The 6912-nt window shown below is 27.1% G+C and overlaps 1 protein-coding gene across 1 annotated transcript in view; it reads right to left on the bottom strand.

Annotated features, from left to right (window-relative positions):
- LOC119674213 (probable cytochrome P450 6a13) overlaps positions 1 to 6912 on the bottom strand; it is a 17533-nt gene that overhangs the window by 1560 nt on the left and 9061 nt on the right. The window lies entirely within an intron of this gene.

Genomic DNA, 6912 nt, shown 5'->3' with positions numbered 1-6912 from the left:
CATGTTAATTTGAAAATTACATATGACCTTTCTGCCTTCTATTTTTTTATTGTCAAACTAAAGAAAGTAGAGGTACGCATTACTACTAATGGTAGCTAGGGTAACATAAACTGATATCGCTACACACAGAAAAATTTGCTCTAACCATATACTGCATACTACATAGATCAACTACATAGTCGCTTCGTTGGGAGCTGTTACCCTGTTTATTTCTATTCTATTCTACTACATAGTTACATTGACCTGATCAGTTTGTTAGAAAAATTTTAGCTCTTCTGATAAAGAAGAAATGAACACCAACATGTGTTAAGAAGTAAGAATATTTTGTTCTGAGTTTTAGTTAAAATCTGGTTAAATCAATCCAATTATTTTTATAGGTGTAGGGACGCATCCGGGAAAGCACTAAAGTGGGCTCAACTGTGAGCTTTCTCGTTACTTTCGATGTACCTATATCCAGAGACGCAGATAGGAGTGATGTCAGCCAATCGGTTAAGATCGTCAATTGCCTCTCTTCATTATTTTACTACCTATCTTTGATTTTGTGATGAAAGTTTTAAAGAATTCAATTCTATATGTAGTTTCTCTTGTTGTCTATGCTATAAATTAAAAATATTATCTACATCTATTTTATATCAGAAGAGTCTTAAACTGAGATATTGTAGTCTCACTCATTGAAAAATCTGAATGGGTGTTGTTTGATTGTTGACACAAAAGAACTACTATGATCGTAATGCTCCGCTCCTCCAGAAATAAAGCTGTGACCTGACCTTCTATATCGTATGATTTACATTCGATAAATCATATTGTCTCTTCTGTTCGATGGTTGATACAAAAGATTTACCATGATCGCAATGCTCCGATCCTCTAGAAATAAAGCTGTGACCTGACCTTCTATATCGTTTGATTTATATTCAATAAATCATATTAATGAAAGTATATATTTTCAGATTTTCTAATGAAATGGACTATATGCGTAAATAATAAATATGACATTAATCTCTGCAGCTGATTATATCTGTAATTAGTAACCGCTTCTTTATCTAATAAAGCTTTAAGTTTTCATTTACGAAATGATTTATGTGACTTGCACAAAGATTGCAATTCATTTCTCAACAACAAGACAATTTCCTGTATTACGACTGATATTATTAATATGTAACAATAGATAAATAATCCAAACACATTTAAAAGCTAAACCTATATTTTCTTTTTTTGCTCATATATTTTTAAAACGGATGTTTATTATTAATAATATATGATTATTTTTATTTATGTTTGCAAAAATTATATGAGTATGACTTCATTTCGCTAGCCAACGTAATTCTGAAATTCTTCGGCATTTCCTTTAAATTTGATTTGGTTCAAGTGAAAGTTGAGCTACTGGGAATTATAGGTCACTAAGTAGGTGTTTATACTGATATGTTATTACATAATATCATGATATAAAAAAATATTTTTGGTGTTATTAAAAATTTCTTATTTCGTTTTTTTTTTGTTTTTGGATGATTATTATTCATTTTATTGATTTGTTTAGTGATTCGTGATGATACAAAAAATACTTTTATGTAAATTACCAAATATAAAATAATTTAGTAATTTTAATTATAATTATCGATCATATAACAGCTTAGTCATTTAATCATTTGGTCGAATCGATTATTTTAAAATTTTAATTTTAATTACAACCTATTCTTTACTTGCATTCATCAATGCATCCGATTGATTATAAAACCTCCAACTCTATCCACAATATAACGAAGAATGTAAACCTTCTTAAACCTTCTCAGACTTTCTTCCACTTAGCCTACCTACCTATTAACTTAGAGAGTATGATTTTGAATTGTGCATTCTATAATAATTACTTATAGTTTTTCCGTACAATTTTACTGATTAGCATATTTATTTCATAATACTTATTTATTAAAAAAAACAATTTTCTCTTTCAATTAAAAATTATACATTATAAAAATAAAAACATAACAAATACACTGTTTATACTTCTACTCCTACTTCTCTGCAATAATAAATTGCTCTACATATTACTAACGTATACCTATACTTAAACACTTAGCATTTGTAAGGATGTATAGTGGTTGGCCACTCCAGTAGTCTGTAATCTTTCCGATCAACGACTTGTTGTCTCTCGTTGTTAGTACCGAATGTATTCAAAATTGCAAACATTCTTTACGACGTTTTTCATCCTCTAATTTTCAGCTGTTTTCACTGACATGCTCAAGCCAGTGAAACTTGTAATTTTTAATACACTTTACTTTGTCAATGTTAAAGAAAAGCTTAAAACTAACACAGATATATCATTATCATTGTATTTAATTCGATATAGCACCATAGATCTTCTGAAAAGTTGTTCTATTGAACATTACTACTATCTTCTTATAGCTATTGGCCAGTGTTTAAGCTTCTGGTTGGTTAGACCACAAAGATTGATATTGAATATATGCAAGATGTAAGATTCATCATAGAAATTGGTTTATATATAATTGAACTTTTAACTGAATGGATGTGGTGCTCTTGTATGTACTTTAATTTACTAACAGTCTAAAAATTATTGTTTCCTGAGGCAGCGATAGATGATACTTTTGGTAAATCCATTTCTCTCATTAAAATATTAGCAGAATAGTTTCTGCTTAATTAAGGGTTTGTTACTATCTCTGAGAGTTTCTGTTGTTATTCTACTATATTTCATTCTATTGTACATTTTCGATAACAACATCATATTTTTCTGTTTAATTTTAAGTAGACTTTCAACTTAACATAATCTTCGATGAAGAGATATCTGATTCTATTGCACAACATCCAAGGAGTATTTACTAAATAAATGTTTATTGAAATATTTTTCAACAAATCTAATATATTTTTGTAACATTATTCTCATCCTTAATCTATAATATTTTGTTTTGAACGTCAATATGACGTTAGATACATTGGATATTTGGCAATAATCGCAACTATACAATACAGTATGGTCAGCCAAAAATTTAATTAATTAAAATAATATAAAAAGAATGTTTGTTGTTGTAGTTCACTACTTTTAGAAACCTCTCTCTATAGGCATATAATTATAAAACCATAAATTGCATAAAAATTGTGAAAAAATTCAACCAGGTTTTGTTTTTTTTTCCTTCAATATATCATTTTATATAATTATAGTATGAAATACGGTAGGCAATTATCTATTTAGTGCTTCTTGACATATGTGCCACAGTAATTAACTTTATTGCTTTTTAAGTAAAATTTCACATATTTAAATTGACAACAACACATGCACTAAACAATCCATCAGAAAAAGTGTATAACAATATGAGGAGATTTGTCGCTTAGGTCTTTAAGAAAACAAAAGACTCAAGCGACAAACTTTATATCAATGATAATGGTTTTAATGGTTAATTTATGCAAATTGTTAAACAAAATGCTACAATATTTTAACATTGAATTAAAATGTTGTCACTAATTAATAGCTTTTTTTCAATAATGAGTTAAATTTAAAAAAAATAAATAAAATTAAACATAAATGTTGCAAAAAGTTTGAACAAAAAAAAACCCAAAATCAAGGCGTATAATTTAGCATATATTTCTTTGAAATACAAAACGCTTCTTCTTCAACTAACACTGAGGAAAGAAAAAAAATTATAGGTAAAATTATGCAATCGATGATTTAACCAAACTTAGAAATATTTTTAAAGTTAATATTTAACAAAAAAAAAAAACAAGATATATTTTTTAAATAAATAATGATGAAATTTATTTTCAGTTGTCTAATATTTTAAGTTACATAAATTGTATACATTTGTATTTATTGTCTAAAGGATTTTTTTAGCTAATATTCGATATTTATCGTCCAAGCTAAATGCAACAAAAAAATGACAACAAGTGTCAATATACGAAACATAACTGAAAACAAAAAATTTTGTTCCGAGAAAAGCACGTTGCAATTTACATGCAACTTTACATGCATTATAGTATCTCATTGCATGCAATCTCATGATGAGTAGAGATTTTACTTAAAATAAACACAGTGGGCGTCTATGCAAAATCCAAGCTCAAAAAAGTGAAAATTTGCTAGTTTTTTATTTTGCATGTAAACAATAAATTTAATATAAGATATTACAAACCCGCACTCAGTTAAGTTACATAAAAAAGTGAATCATATAACCAGTCTTACTTGTTTGAAGAGAAAAAGGATACTGCATAGATACTGCAAAATATATTGAAAACCTTAAAAGTAAAAGTTAGACACAAGTTGCGATTGTTTCGATTTATTAAGGTACTAAATCATACAAATCAAAAAAAAATAAATAAATAAATAAAGGTCTTATAATTTTTTAATTACAACAAAAGCATACTAAATTTATCTTAAATTAAATAAGACACTTTTTAAACAGGAGTTCATCTCGTATCTATTTAAAAATGATTTAAAATAAATACAATTACAAAATTTTTTTTTAATTAATTGAAATTTTAGGCTCATCATACAGCTACTTCAGGAATTGAGTTTTTTGGTCAAATATAACGCTGTTTCAAGAATTGCTAAATACTTCAGGATTCTAATTTCCCAGGCACACTGATTTGATTTTAATAGATTTTTTAGTAAAGTCAGCTTTTTTGAGTTAGAAAAACGTTCTCTATGCTATATGCGATTATAGTTATAGAAATTTGAAGTTGTGCTTAATGTACCTCTGCATATGTTAGCATTCGGTAAAATCCCTCCGACTTCGTTTATATCAAAATAAAATTTCTAAGAAGACTGATGAAGGCCCCGTGGAATGTACGAAATTCGTATGTGCTCAAGATAATAAAAGTCTTAAACATATAAAAATATATTAGAGATAAAACTTTCAAGCTCTTCGATACTCTAAGTGTTCAATAAAATGCAGAATTCAACTTACAAAAACTAACATTACTGTTATCGCCAGTAGCAGATATGCAGGAGCAGTGAACGAAACTAAACAGTACAGTATCGTAGTGTACTGCTCATGTCCGAAACACATCAAAAAATTTTTAGAGTTTTAGAGTTTCCTTAGGTATATCATGTCTTCTTCTTCTCTGATCCATCGTCATTTACCCATTTTGATTTCATTTGCGATTGGATGTTAGCGGCATATAGACCAGAGTTCGGAATTTCTAACCGTGCAATGGATTTTTGAAGTCTTTCTAAGACATTTGTTTATAAAGGTTTGACGTGTATGAACCAAGTTGTTGGTAATAAGCCAGGTTTGACAGCTTGATATGCAGGGAAAGTATTGAAGAGCTCCATACTTTATTCAGCAACGAAAAGGCAACGGAGTATGCCTTGTTAATACGGTTTTGGATATCAACTGCCGCAATACCGTCCGGTGATATTATGGTGTCTAAATATTTAAAGCTGTATTTAAAGATTTAATTTGAAACAGCATGAATTTAGCAAAAAAAATTTAATTAATTAAAATTAAAATAATGCTTTTGTAAATTATAACTGTTCAATTCTTATCTAAAATAAATATTTATTTAAAATAAATTTAATTAAATATTTTCTACTATTTGAATTTAGTTTAAAATTAAATTACTATAAATTAATTTTTTCTTAATAAATATCAAGTATTAGTAATTGGTATGTTTTTATTTATTTTTATTTATAGTATATTATTTATAGGACTTTGGATATTCAAGTTTTGAGGATGTCTTCTATAATATAGATATTTTTATTATTCATTTCATTATTTTATATTTTTAACATTACATGTAGATATGTTGATATGCAGATATCTGAGTTGATGATTTATCAACTTAACTTTATTATATCTGTGGACAGTGTTAAGTCACACTAAGAATAACTGAATACGGAGCTTTATAATATGATGGATCTGACGTTAACATTACATATTATCGTCACTACGTACATAAGAAGTATATTTAGAAACATAATATAAAACTATTGTTAACAAATACACTATAAACAAAAAGTATTGCAGAAAAATATAAAAACCCACAAAAATCAATAAAATCTTCAAAATTATTCATTATAAAATTCAAAAATATAAAATGCTTTAGAGCTACTTGTTTGAACGTCATATTGTAGTAAATTATCTAAAGCTTGAAATATTATTGTAAAAGTTTAACAAAACATTATAAAATTCCATTACTTCACCTATTGCCCACATACTCATAAAACAACATTGTAAAAGACATACTTGCAACATTCCAGTTTTATGATTTTTTTTCTTAAATAAAACTACACGGTTAGACAAATTTAATTACTACAAAGATTAAATATTCTAAATTTTTTTTTTGTAGTTTTATTAATTAACTGTAGCAATGGCAATAAATCCTAAATCTTACAATATTTTTCAATGCATTCTCATGCTGTCATATCTGCAGCCTAACAATATGGCTAATTAATGTATCTGCAACTGCAATGCAACTGCACTGGAACTGCAATGCAACTGCAATGGAACTGCAATGCAACTGCAAATTGTAAGATTGTATGACAATGCGAATTTTGCTAAGAGCATTTTAATAAATCCGTAATATGTTAAGCAGTTGCTTAATAAAAAATTAACGTTTTATTCAAAGCAATTGTTGCATACCAAACAAAAAAAAAAATAGAAGAACTATAATTGCAACTCCAATTTAGACTGAAATTAACAGATGCAATTTGACAGACGAAGACAAAAATAAAGTCTTTCATAGATAATTGCTATAATTTACTATTATTGTTGTTAATTCGTTATTATTAAGTGTTGAAGATAGAAACGTAATTATGTAGTATTTATTAAATATAGTGCATATATAATGAAACAAAAACATCACGTTAAATATTTAAACAAAGATGAGAACCTTCAAAGTAAATTGTTATTGAAATGTTAGCTTTGTATATTTGGAATATCTTTATATATACTACATAAAAAATTATTCAGA

This window comes from Teleopsis dalmanni, chromosome 2 (genome assembly GCF_002237135.1).
Source record: "Teleopsis dalmanni isolate 2A chromosome 2, ASM223713v2, whole genome shotgun sequence".
In the NCBI taxonomy this organism is placed as follows: domain Eukaryota; kingdom Metazoa; phylum Arthropoda; class Insecta; order Diptera; family Diopsidae; genus Teleopsis; species Teleopsis dalmanni.
Note: the sequence above shows the minus strand (reverse complement) of the source record. Positions and strands in the feature narration are given on the sequence as shown.